Here is a 12,757-nt window from a genome sequence, read left to right as displayed (position 1 = left end):
ACGGAGGGGCTAGGGGGATGTTGGCCCGGAAACCGGGAAAGGGAATAACAATCGACATGTAAATAAGAAATACTCAAGTTAATAAAGATAAAAAAATTAATTATATCTGGATTGGGACACTTTGTTCAGAGAGGGATCATAAACTCTAAATAAATCGTCTTGATTAGGTGATTTTTATTGTGGATGATTTTTTTCCTCCATGACTTGTTATTCAGCAGATACTTCTTTGGCCTTGTATATCCCCCCTCCTCTCTCTCACACACACACCTACACACAAACATATAACCATAGGCACACATACACAGACTCATAGAAACAGACAGACACAGAAACATAGACACAGACAGACATACACACAGACATTCAGACAGACACACACACACACACACACACACACACACACACACACACACACACAGCCCTTTTCAGCATTTGCCCCTTGAAACTGCTACCAAGACAGCGTCTAGACACAGATTACCTGTTGTAGAACTACTATGCATTTGGTGGCTACTAAACCCATGAAATATGGTTGGTCTGAACTAAGACACATTATAAATGTAAAATTGACACTGGATATATCCAAACTAAGAAAAAAGAGAATGAAAGTATTACTTTTATGCTGATGACAAGCTGGAGTCATAATAATTGGGTTCTATTTGTCCCCAGACAGCTGGCTGAGAGTTCCCACCAGAATGGGAAGCATGGGTGGGCTTTCACGTGCTGGATCTTGGGGATTAAACTTCTCTCAGTGTGTTCAGCCAGGAGCTCTAGTGTCGCAGTCCCCGTGCAAGCTTTGGCTATCCACATGTTGGTAGTAGTCACTGTTATAGCCCTTTATCTAGGGATACCTTGGCCCTGAAGATGGTGCCTGGCATCCTTCTGATGGTCAGACGCAACTTCTCCTCTTTGGCCTCTTTTTGCCTTTCTTTATTCAGCATCAGGGCTCCTTCTTGTCTTCTTCCTGCCACCCCTGTACTCTGGCTAGTCCCAAACTCTCCAGTTGTTCCTCACCTGTCAAGCAGGTGACCAGCTGTCTTAGTGCTTCCAGTTTGGTCTGCCAACTTCTCTGCTGTCGCTGCCTGTGTCATTCCACTGTTGCCACTCTCTGACGTCCCTGCTGCTCCCTTCTGTGTTATTAACCCACTACTAAAAGCAGGCCAGATCGTTAAAGAGCGTGCTTTCACCGAGCCAGCTGTTGCCACATCAGGGGGGATGGAACAGGAGAGTGTCAGTAAATGGGCCTGAGCCGCCTGCATATATAGCCCGAGAAGAGGTTGTTCAGACTAAGCACAGCTATTATTTGGGGGGCAATCGCAGCCTTGCTTCTAAGCACAGCTACTTTGCCAGATCACCAGAGCAACTGCCTCCTCTAACCAAGGTGGAGAGGGATGCATCTAGAATTTACTTATGCTCGAGATAGCAAGAACACTGTGGTAGATGATTTTGAGTAGTCCTAGTGAGGGCTGCCTCGGCCAACCTGCTATACTTTTCTCAGGGTGTCCATATAGTACTTTTTATAGGTACTGACATAAGGACAGGGGACTTGACTGTTAGACTGTTTTTGCTCAAGGAAGCCAGGGAAGAAAGAGCAGCAAGGGAGAGTCAGCAGCTCCTTATTAAGTAGTCACATCATTCCTTGACTCCAATGTATATGCGCCTAACTAACTCCAGGAGGGTGAACATTAGACGGGCTGCTTTCAATACAAGTGTAAAGAATTTGTTAGTAAGTGATCACAACAATTTAAACACCCACTTAATAGAGTTTAAAAGTTATTACTGTCTCTGGTAAAGGTGGGTCTCACACTCAGTGGACTAAAATATATCGTTGAAATGAATTTCATATGTCCCCTTTCGATTTAAATGTACCAACTAGAAAATCAGAGATTTCATACATGAATCCTGCTACATATCCATTGGAAATGAACAGGCATCTTCAGAAAGCCAGTTAGTGTTGCAACAGTAATGTCCCGTTTACTCTGATTAGGAGCAAAACCTCAATTCATCATGTAAAACTTGAAACAAGGAGGAAGCAATTATTTGCCATTGGGCTGCTGCTTTAGTTAGCTTTGCAGTGCTGTGTGATAAGGCACCATGACCAAAGGCAACTTAGTCCATCATCTACCTTACAGATTGTAGCCCACCATTTTTTAATTGAGGTTTCCTCCTCTCAGATGATTTGACAAAAATCCCAAACGGGATAGTTACCTAGTGACAACCACCACTAACATCGTTTTTTTGTTTTTTTTTTTTTGTTTTTTTTTTGGGGGGGGGGGAGCTGGGGACCGAACCCAGGGCCTTGTGCTTCCTAGGTAAGCGCTCTACCACTGAGCTAAATCCCCAGCCCCTAACATCGTTTTAAAGATCCTCTCCCACCACCACTTTTTTTTTTTTAACAGAGTCTTACTCTATACTTCTGGCTGGCCTCAAACTCACTCTGTAGACCAAGCTGGCCTTGAACTCACAGAGATCTGCCTGCCTGTAACCCATACTGCTGATATTAAATGTGTGTGCTACCACACAGAGACGGATGTTTTTGTAGAGTGTTGCAGTCATACTACCGATGCACTTTTTAAAAATGATTTAAAATATAGCCTTATACATTATGATTTCCCATAATGCTGTTTTCTGTGCTGCTCTGTTGAGTTAGAATCTCATTAACCATTCTCCTCTTGTTCATGGATAAAGTGCTTCCTAATTAAGTGTATAAAAACTAAGTTAGGCCGATAATAAACAATACTGTGCAAAGGTTTTTCTGTAAGCTTCTTGGAATAGTTGATAAAAAGAGGACATTATTAAGAGTCTTAAAATAAGGACAGTAGGGATTGAGGTACTAGAGAGCGTAACAGGGGAACACTGAAAACAATGAGAGGGTCAGGAGAAGACGCTACCAAACCATCACTATCATTATTTCCTGTTGCAGCTGGATAAGGAAAAAAAAACATAAAATATAAACATTGCAAAGCAAGCATATAATTATCCTACTTTCAGATAATGAGATTTTATTTTTATAGACCCCTAAGGGAATTAACTTGGAAAACCAGAATAAACAATAAGACAACACTGTAAAGCATGTGTTTTCAAAATGAACACAAAGAAAGCAATAGTTTCCTTATGTATAAACTATAATTCTAATAAATGAAGCAAAAGTACATTTATAGTAGGAACCAGCAAAAAATGAGATAGATACTAGCAATACATGTGCACAACCTATAGGAAGAAACTTAATCAATGTTCCCAGGGACGCAAAAGTGCACCTGAACTTATGCAAAGTTTCTTGGATTCCAATGAGAGGAATGACTCGGACTCAGGATGGTGCCTTTTTGTCATCTGTAATGACTCCCATAGCTTCAGCGACAACCTTCTTTGCAACCCACCATCGATTCTGAAGTTCACATGGACAAATATGAAAATGCCAGAAAATGCCTCAGAAAAAGAAGTGAGATGAGGGAGGACTACTGAAACTTAACAATAATTAAGTGGGCAAGGCACAAAAATGTGATTACTGGAGTTTGGATCTGCAGCACAAGTGTAAATAAAAAGACAAACATGGCAGGACAGGTGTGTTTGTACTGCAGCACCCAGATACAGAGACCAGCAGCTCTGTGTGGCTGGCTGAACCCGTGAGCGTCAGGCTTAGTGAGGAACCTTGTCTCAAAAGTAAGGTTGATTAGCGTAGACGTAGACAGCCATTGTTGATGTCTGCTCTATCCACCCATGCACACACATGTGCATACACATGCATATCCATAAACAAAGTTGTCTTTTGGGTTTTTGTTTGTTGGCTTGCTTGCTTTTGTTTGGATGCTTGATTTGGTTTGGTTGGTTTTTTGAGATAGGATTTTTTCTGTGTAGCCCTGACTGTCGTGGAACTCTCTTTGTAGACCCGGCTGACCTTAACTCACCAAGATCCATCTGCCTGCCTCTGCCTCCCGAGTGCTGGAATTAAAGATATGCACCACCACTATCCAGCTCACTCACAAAGTTTAAAGGAAAGAAAAAAGGTCCAGGCTTATCTCTTCCTGAGGCCTATTATACAAAATCTACTCTACAACTCCTGCTTAGCCCCTGGTGGCTTGCTGAAAGTCTTTGGTGTCCCTTAGCACATGGACATGCCATCCTAATCTCTTTGTCTTCACAGTGTCCTACCTGCATTTGTGTCTCTGCGCACATTTCTTTTACAAAGAAACCAGTCATGTGGTAACCTTTTTCACCATGACTTCAATTTAGCTGCTTATATCTGAATCAGGTTAGATTTTTGGGTGTTGGAAGCTAGAATATCAAGGTATGAACTTTGAGGGGAACACGTTCAAACCAAAGCACCATACTCCATTGTGAAGAAGAAAGAGGGGAAGCTCTTTATAAAGTGGAACGAGCCAGGTGCTGTGGTATAGATCTGTAGTTCCAGCTGCTCAAGAAGCTGATGCAGGAGGATCATTTGAGTCCAGAAGTTTGAGCAACATAGTGAGAAACGCTTCCTCAAAACAAACAAGAGACAAAAATTACAAGAGTATCAAAGAAGGATGTGTCTTAAGAAACCAATATTTAGGTGCTGGAGAGATGACTCAGCGGTTAAGAGCACTGACTGCTCTTCCAGAGGTCCTGAGTTCAAATCCCAGCAACTACATGGTGGCTCACAACCATCTGTAATGGGATCCAATGACTTCTTCTGGTGTGTCTGAAGACAGTGTACTCATATAAGTAAAATAAATAAAATCTTAAAAAATAAATTAATATTTAAAAAACCCTCCAATATCCCAGGCTTTAATACTCTGTAATTTATATAAGAAGGGTAAATAAACACGGTGATAGTTGGGTAGGCTCATAAAAATATCCCAAAATATTTGCATCGGAAACAACTAAGACTGGCTGAGCATGAGGAGGGGCCTTGACTACTTAAAGATACATGTGGGAAGGAGAGTTTTCAATGCCTGTCCCAGACTTTGAACTAGGAGACTATTTTATCTGTTTATTCAAATTTCAACATAATGAGGTAGCTGGGAGGCATGAAAGAGTTCACCTCCTCTAATTATACCAGCTTACTCCATACCCTACCCATAATACACAGTATAACTAGAGTACAATAGTCACAAAAATATGAGTCTAGCCCATACTTGCATACATGACACAATGCCCCCCCATAGATAGATAGATGATAGATAGATAGATAGATAGATACATAGATACATAGATAGATAGGTAGGTAGGTAGATAGATAGATAGATAGATAGATAGATAGATAGATAGATAGATAGATAGATAAATGTAACAGCTATTTATTTTCTAGAGTAGTTGACCTTTGCTTTCCTAATTTTGAGGGCGAACTCTTGGAAAATGACACCCTGGTCCAACGCGTTTCTTTTCACTCTGTTCAGGGCTCTGGATTTCTCTTATGACTTCATAACTAAGTAGCCTCAGGTTGATAACATCCTTGCATCTTAGTTTCCTCATTTGGATAATAGACAGTGATAGTAGCTGTGTCATAGGATTATTGTAAAAACCAGGTTGACATATGTGAGGCACTTAAGACAGGGACTGTCATGTTACAAGCATTGTAAAAATATTAACTTATTTCTGACTTCAGTTCTCTCTATGTTTCTGTCTCTATGTCTGTCTGTCTGTCTGTCTGTCTGTCTCTCTCTCTCTCTCTGTGTGTGTGTGTGTGTGTCTGTCTGTCTGTCCTCTATCTGCAGAAATCTTATGAAATTATATAAGACTTAGGTCCTGCCAGACCTAAGATACCCAGAGTAGTCAGTGGTAGACTATTCTCTTAACTTTGAGGTCTTGTGACGTATCATGGCATCATGGCCTGGTTTGGGTTGGGCTCAGGAATGAGTGGTTTGCTCTGGAATCTTGGCAGAGCCACCAAGGCTGATAATCAGTCTTGTTACAATCCACCTTGACAAGTATCAATTCAACCAGGCATGGGATCCCCAGCAAGACACCGTCTCTCTAGGGACCACTGCAACAGGAGAAAGAACACTGCCCTCTAGCAATTCAAGGGTTACTTTTAGGACATAATAAAAAAGAATTGGGAAAAAAAAGCCAGGGAGCCCATCTCTGTAAATGTCATTAAGTTTATAAAAATCTAAAACCTCAACTGGGCCAAGAATTGAGGAAAAGACTGGGGATCTCATTTGTGAACTATAGCTTGTTCTGTTACCTATCTCTCCCATCATGGTACAGGCCAAGTTCCCACTGTTTCCTGGTGCCGAGATCTAGGATTTGCCTTTGTTGCCTACATCAGGCTAATTCCATAAGCAGGGGCCAGCACGCACCCTCCCTTTCAAATTCATTTCTTCTTGTTATCTGAGACTGATGATGGAGAGCAGGGAGAATCCTTCCTCTCCTCCCACTACTGCTCACTCGGATGAGAAGCAAGGTGACTAGGGACGCCTCTGTTGCTGGGATGAAGGTAGCCATGAGATTTGTCAGTTGCCTTGTTGTTTATTCCGTTGGTTTCCAGCCATACTGTGTTCTGCTTTCTCCCTGCCACACTCCTGCTACTTACTGTGTGTGTATTCTTAGGCAGAGGAGCAGGGAGACATGAACCTTACACAGACCCATGTTCTTAGTGCTTATACTTTTACTCTCTCATCCATTTATCCACTCAGCGAATATTTATCAGACTTTGGGGTAAATATTTATTAGACCCTGGGGTATCACAGAAACAGTGTGTGGAATTTCACCCTCCCACAATGTTACTTATGTGTGTCTCCACCTGGCACATGTCTTACTCTTGTTCACTCAGCTTAAAAACCACTTATTTCACACAGAAGGTGCATATGTCACTTGCAGGAAGTCCTGGCCGGATAGCCATTCTCACCTGTCTTTGTTAGAGTTTTTCTGTTGTGAATAGACACCATGACCAAGGCAACTCTTATAAGGACAACATTTAATTGGGGCTGGCTTACAGGTTCAAAGGTTGGTTCACTCCATTATCATCAAGGCAGGAACATGGTAGGGTTTAGGCAAACATTGTGCAGGAGGAGCTCAGAGTTCTTCATCATCATCTGAAGGCCACTAGGAGAAGACTGGCTTCCAGGCAGCTAGAATGAGGATCTTAAAGCCCACATCCACAGTGACACACCTTCTCCAACAAGGTCACACCTACTCCAACAAGGCCATACCTCCTAATAGTGCCATTCCCTGGGCCAAGCATATTCAAACCACTACATCACCTTAGTGCTAACTTAGCAGTAGCTCTATAGTTTGCACCTTCCAGAACAGAATGTTTTCACAGTTGACTTCCAATTAGAAAGAGTCCTGTCATTCCTTTCATTGTGTCTTCTTTAAACCTGGCTCAGCTTCACCAACTTCCATCATGAGAAATGTCAGTGGTGGCATCCTGCTGCCCTGCGAGTCTTCAGAAAGGTTCCCTCAGCCCATAGTGAAGTGGAAGGATCATGTAATTTACTCCCAGAATTCACTTTTGTGTAAAGACATGAAACGCCTATTTCTTGTGGAGTCCTCTCTCATGATTCAAGAGAATGTTGTGAATGCATCACGGCCCATTCAGAACTCCAGCCTGATCCAGAAGGAGGAATCCAGATTATAACAAGGAGGTGAGTTGGGAAGGGAGAATGAGGGCCAAATGCAAATCTAAGCCAAAGGAAAGTATTTCACAAGTGTCTTATAACTGATGGTGACCGAGTCAGTCTTCCTGCAGAGGAACATCTGTTTAGTAGAAAAGGAAAAGTATCACAGACCAGAGGAGGACCTCAACAGGGATGTGTCTGGGAAAGAAAAAAAAGATTTAAGAAGGAAAAAAACCCTGCCACTGTCAGATGTATTTCATAAACAGAATTCATTCACAATGAAAAACACTGACATCTAAAATATTGATCTCTCATGATATTAATACATCTATAAAACATGTAAAACAAGTGTGGCATAAAATAAGAAAATTGGGTGTGGTGCTCTCTCTAAAAGTGATTGCATGCACAGACTATGATACACTGTAGAAATGTGAATTCGTAAGCCTGACCTAGTGGGCAGTTTTATTAAGAGTGGTGCCCCTCAGGAATGATTTTGAGGCACAAGCTGGACCTTTATAACATTATATACACTCACCAGGTATGGCTGCATGTGGTGACTTTCAAGAATTTTCGAGGGATTGATGCCATTCAGACAGAGCTCAATAATCACCCTGCAGTTACACTAAGTGACAACAAGGAGGAGAATTTTTAAGTCATCTGTTTGAAAAATACAAAAATTCTAAAATAACCGAAGGAGTCATTAAAATCATAGTGGTAGTTTATCAATTCTCAGAATCGGACTATAACAAAATGGTATCCATCCTTCAAATTGAATTATAACAAAAGGATATCATTGGTTATGAAAAGCAGCTAATATTGCTTTCTGAGTCAAAGTTATATCCCTAAGTATTCATGGTAGAAGTGGAAAGACTGTAGAGATGTGTGTGTAGTTATACAAAGAATGTTGGCTTTTTTATACATGGAAATATTTTTTATATTTGTAGTTAGCATTTAAACATCTTGAAATGTTAATTTTTTTGGAACAAGCTGAAAGGGAAGGGAGGATGGAAACCATAAGGACAAGTTCAAAGTAAGATGGCGAGGAGTACCAAGAATCCCCCTGAAGCCTGTTGCATGGCCCTCCTAATATGTCAGCCACGGAGGTACACGTTTGCTATTCATTCACTAGAGAGGCCAGATCATGAAGAATTAGGAGTTTTCAAGGTAAGTCTTAGATATATAGCAAACTTGAGGCCAGCCAAGGCCACACAAACTCCATCTCACAAAAAGAAAAAGCACAGAATTCTATGGTTACCAATGAGCATCCAGCAACAAAGATCAAAAACCAAGAGAATGGCCTGATTGCATTGCACAGGAAACGAGGGAGGAAATACAGATGGGGTGTGTGTTTAAACTGCTTGAAATAACTTCACGTTTGAATGTGGCTGACCAGACATGTCATGGAAACAAAATTACAAAATAGAAATCTGAGTCAAAGAAAAACATTTCACAATTGCCTTGTAACTCCCGTGAGCTTTTAAATCAGTCTTGCTTCAAAGATGACACCAACGTCACACTACTTTTTTTAAAAAAATGAAACCAACCAAATGTTTAAAGAGAGAAATAGACACCCTCTTCCATCAGACTTTTAGAAAGCAGAATAAAAATGTTAGATCCACCGTCGGATTAATATAATGGTAGTGCCAAAATAATCAAGAGCAGTGCAGAAAGAGCTAACACCTTGGCAAGCTTACTACAAAGACAAAAAACGTGAAAGAATGTCAAAATTTTGCCTATCCAAATAAAAAAGTATGCACGATTATAACATAGGCAGTGGCTGAGTAGTTTATTTTGGAATGTTAAGTTAGGGCAACACAAAAGTACAGGATATTATAACACACAGTGACTGAGTTGAGTTTATCTTGGAATGTTAAGTTAGGTCAACACGAAAGTGCACGGTATTACAACACACATGACTGAGTTGAGTTTATCTTGGAATGTAAAGTTAGGTCAACATGAAAGTACCCAGTATCGTGACACACAGCGACTCAACAGAGCTTATTTTGGAATGTTAAGTTAGGTCAACCCTGGGAGAGATGGAAAAGAAATCCTTACTCCAAATAGTTCAAAGAATAACTCACGTCTGCCTCATGAAGGTCTCTCCTGCCTGGCAATCCAAGTGGTTCGCTGGCACTGAGCAGGAGTCTGCAGAATCTGTCAAGGCCCAAGATGCAGGCCACAAAACTCAAAAAGGTCAACAAGCTGAAGGGCCCAAGTGAGGACGCCTCACTTCCACTTGGGAGGGGGAAGAAAGAAACCACATGGGGGCAGGGAGGGAGCGACAGGGGAGGAAGAGGGGATGGGTGGGGGAGAGGGGAACATGATCTGGTATAGTGTGAGAGAAAAGGACTGAAACCCGAGGGCTAGCAGAAAGGATGGAAACATGTGACCTCAGGAGGAAGGAGGTTGGGAGGACCCTCTAGAATATACCAGAGACCTGAGAAGTGAGTCTCAGGACTCAGGGTGGGGGGGACCCTAGATGAAAGGCCCTGTGGTGGGGAGAGGGAACTTGAGCCCACCTCCAGCAGAAAGACAGGGCATCAAGTGAGAAACGGGGCTGCTATCCCACAGCCAAAGCTCTGACCCATAATTCTTCCTGTCTGAAAGAAATGCAGGGATGGAAATGGAGAAGAGCTTGGGGAAAAGAAGGTCCAGCGACAGGCCCAAAGTGGGATCCAGCTCAAGGGGAGGCCCAAGACCTGGCACCATTACTGAGGCTATGGAGCACTCACAGAAAGGGACCTACCATGACTGCCCTCCAAAAGACCCAACAAGCAGCTGAAAGAGTCAGATGCAGATATGTGCACCCAATTAATGAACAGAAGCTGCTGACCCCTGTAGTTGAATTAGGGAAAAGCTGGAGGAAACTGAGGAGGAGGGCAACCCTGTAGGAGGACCAGCAGCCTCAATTAATCTGGACCTCCGAGATCTCTCAGACACTGGATCACCAAACAGGCAGCATACACCAGCTGAGATGAGGGCCCCAACACATATACAGCAGAGGACTCTCAGGTCTGGGTTCAGTCAGAGAAGATGCACCTAACCCTCGAGAGATTGGAGGCCCCAGGAAGTTTAGAGGTCTGGTGGGCTGGCTGGGGTGGGGACATCCTTGTGGAGATGGGGACAGGAGGGGTGTGCGGGCGGTGTGGGGGAGGTATGGGATGTGGAACTCTTGGGTGTGTGTGTGTGTGTGTGTGTGTGTGTGTGTGTGTGTGTGTGTGTGTACTGGGAAGGGAATAAAATCTGTAGTGTAAAAATAAGTAAATAAATTTAAAAGGGGGGAGCAAGAAGCACTGATCCCTAGACTCCAGGAGGAATAACAGTGCTTGAAAAGGGAACGGGCACACAGAGAAAGTCACCAATGTGCCCCAGTGAGACATTTATGATAGTTCACAGTAAGGGGCAAGCCAAGACTGAGGGAAAAGAGATGCACGCAGGGAGAGGAACTTGGCCTGTCAGAATGCCCATCAGAAGCAGGAATTTGGAGCAGAATCTTGGGAAAGACATTCCCCTCTCCCACTCAATTAATCAATACTTAAATGAGTACACAAGCTTTTGTGAAAATTTGGACATAGGTATGAGTAAAATAAAAAGCCAATCACCTTATAATTTTTTAGGATATATTATTACTCAGTAATTAATTTTCCATCCTCCTCTCAGCTTAAAACTTCCCAAACAATATACCCTCAACTACTTTCAAAACAATGTATGGCCACGTCGTTTGGGAGCACTCTTCTGTACCCGTTACTATAAGGATTGGCTCTGTTCTTCACGGTGCTTTCCAGAGACTCAGTTAAGTGCTGTAAGAAACATAACACCTGAAGCACAGAGAGCTCTTGGTTTATTAAATAACACTGTAGCAAATACGGTAGTTCATGGAATTAATCCCTCTTTTTGTTATCAATTATTTATCCTTCCTCCTCACCGCCTGTTGGGATGGTGAGTGATGCATGAAATCTATGCGTGCTGTAATTCTCTGCAGTGATCTGCAACTCCTTATTTATAAGAAAGTATAGACTTGACAGCAATAATGACAGATCTTTCTTCATATATACATACACATTTATATACACATATAATATATGTGACAGTGATCATAAAAAAACGAGGTCACGGATTTGAGGGGATTAGGAGGACATATGAGGAGTTGGAGGGGAAAGGAGGGGGAAAAATACAGTAGTCATGTATGTAATTTTCAAATAAAAATTAAAGGAAAAAGGAGGGATATGTTACGTTAATTTCTTTTTTTAAAATTTTATTCGTGAGTGTGTGTATGTGCGTGTGTGTGCGCGCGCGCAATGTATTCGTATGAGCATGTCCACAGCACAAGTGTGGAAATAGAAGAGAATTTGTGGAAATTTGTTCTCTCGTAACACCCTAGGATCTAGGCTTTGAATTAAGGTCATAGGGTTTGATGGTAGGCAGTATGACTCAGAGCTGTCTCGCAACTCAATGCTGTGTTCTTTTGAAATCTCATTTTGTCACTTCACATAGCATCTAATGTATAATTTTGTCTAAGCAAGTGAAACAAAGTACAAATAAAAAATACAAATATTTGATAGAAATAGTTCTTCATATTATTTAACCTAAACAAAAGTTTTGCTTAAGTTAAACTAACTTTCTTTTTTTTCTTTTATTAGACATTTTAAATTTTATATTTCAAATGTTATCCCTTTTCCCAGTTTCCCTCTATCCCATCCCCCCTCCCCCTGCTTCTGTGAGGTTGTTCCCCCACCCACCCACCCCCTCTGGCCTCCCTGCCCTGGCAATCCCCTACACTGGGGCATTGAGCCTTGGTCCTCACAGGACCAAGGGCTTCTCCTCCCAGTGATGCCAGACCAGCCCGTCCTCACGCAGCTGGAGCCATGGGTCGCTCCACGTGAACTCTTTGGTTGGTGGTTTAGTCCCTGGGAGCTCGGTGGGGGGCGGGGTCTGGTTGATTGACATTGTTGTTCTTTCTATGGGGCTGCTAACCCCTTCATCTCAAGAAGGACAGATCTTAACTTACTGATAAGGAGCCTGCAGCAATGGTTTTCAACCTGTGGGTTGAGACATTTTGGGGGGGGGGTGTCACATATCAGATATCATGTGTATCAGATACATTATGATTCATAAGTAGCAAAATTACAGTTATGAAGTAGCAACATAAACATTTTATGGTTTGGTCAGCACAACTAAGGAACTGTATTAAAGGGCTGGAGCATTAGGAGACTTGAGGGCCA

General features: G+C 42.2%; 1 long non-coding RNA gene across 1 annotated transcript; it reads right to left on the bottom strand.

Annotated features, from left to right (window-relative positions):
* Nucleotides 1-6,881: 6,881 nt before the first annotated feature.
* LOC148002840 (uncharacterized) lies at nt 6,882-9,893 on the bottom strand. The gene is made up of 3 exons (XR_015631555.1): nt 9,617-9,893; nt 8,071-8,157; nt 6,882-7,733 (listed from the first exon to the last, which is right to left on the bottom strand). It is a non-coding gene; the product is annotated as an uncharacterized LOC148002840 (long non-coding RNA).
* Nucleotides 9,894-12,757: the final 2,864 nt, after the last annotated feature.

The sequence above is a fragment of the Rattus norvegicus genome, chromosome 10, assembly GCF_021556685.1.
Source record: "Rattus norvegicus strain SHRSP/BbbUtx chromosome 10, alternate assembly SHRSP_T2T, whole genome shotgun sequence".
NCBI lineage: Eukaryota > Metazoa > Chordata > Mammalia > Rodentia > Muridae > Rattus > Rattus norvegicus.
Note: the sequence above shows the minus strand (reverse complement) of the source record. Positions and strands in the feature narration are given on the sequence as shown.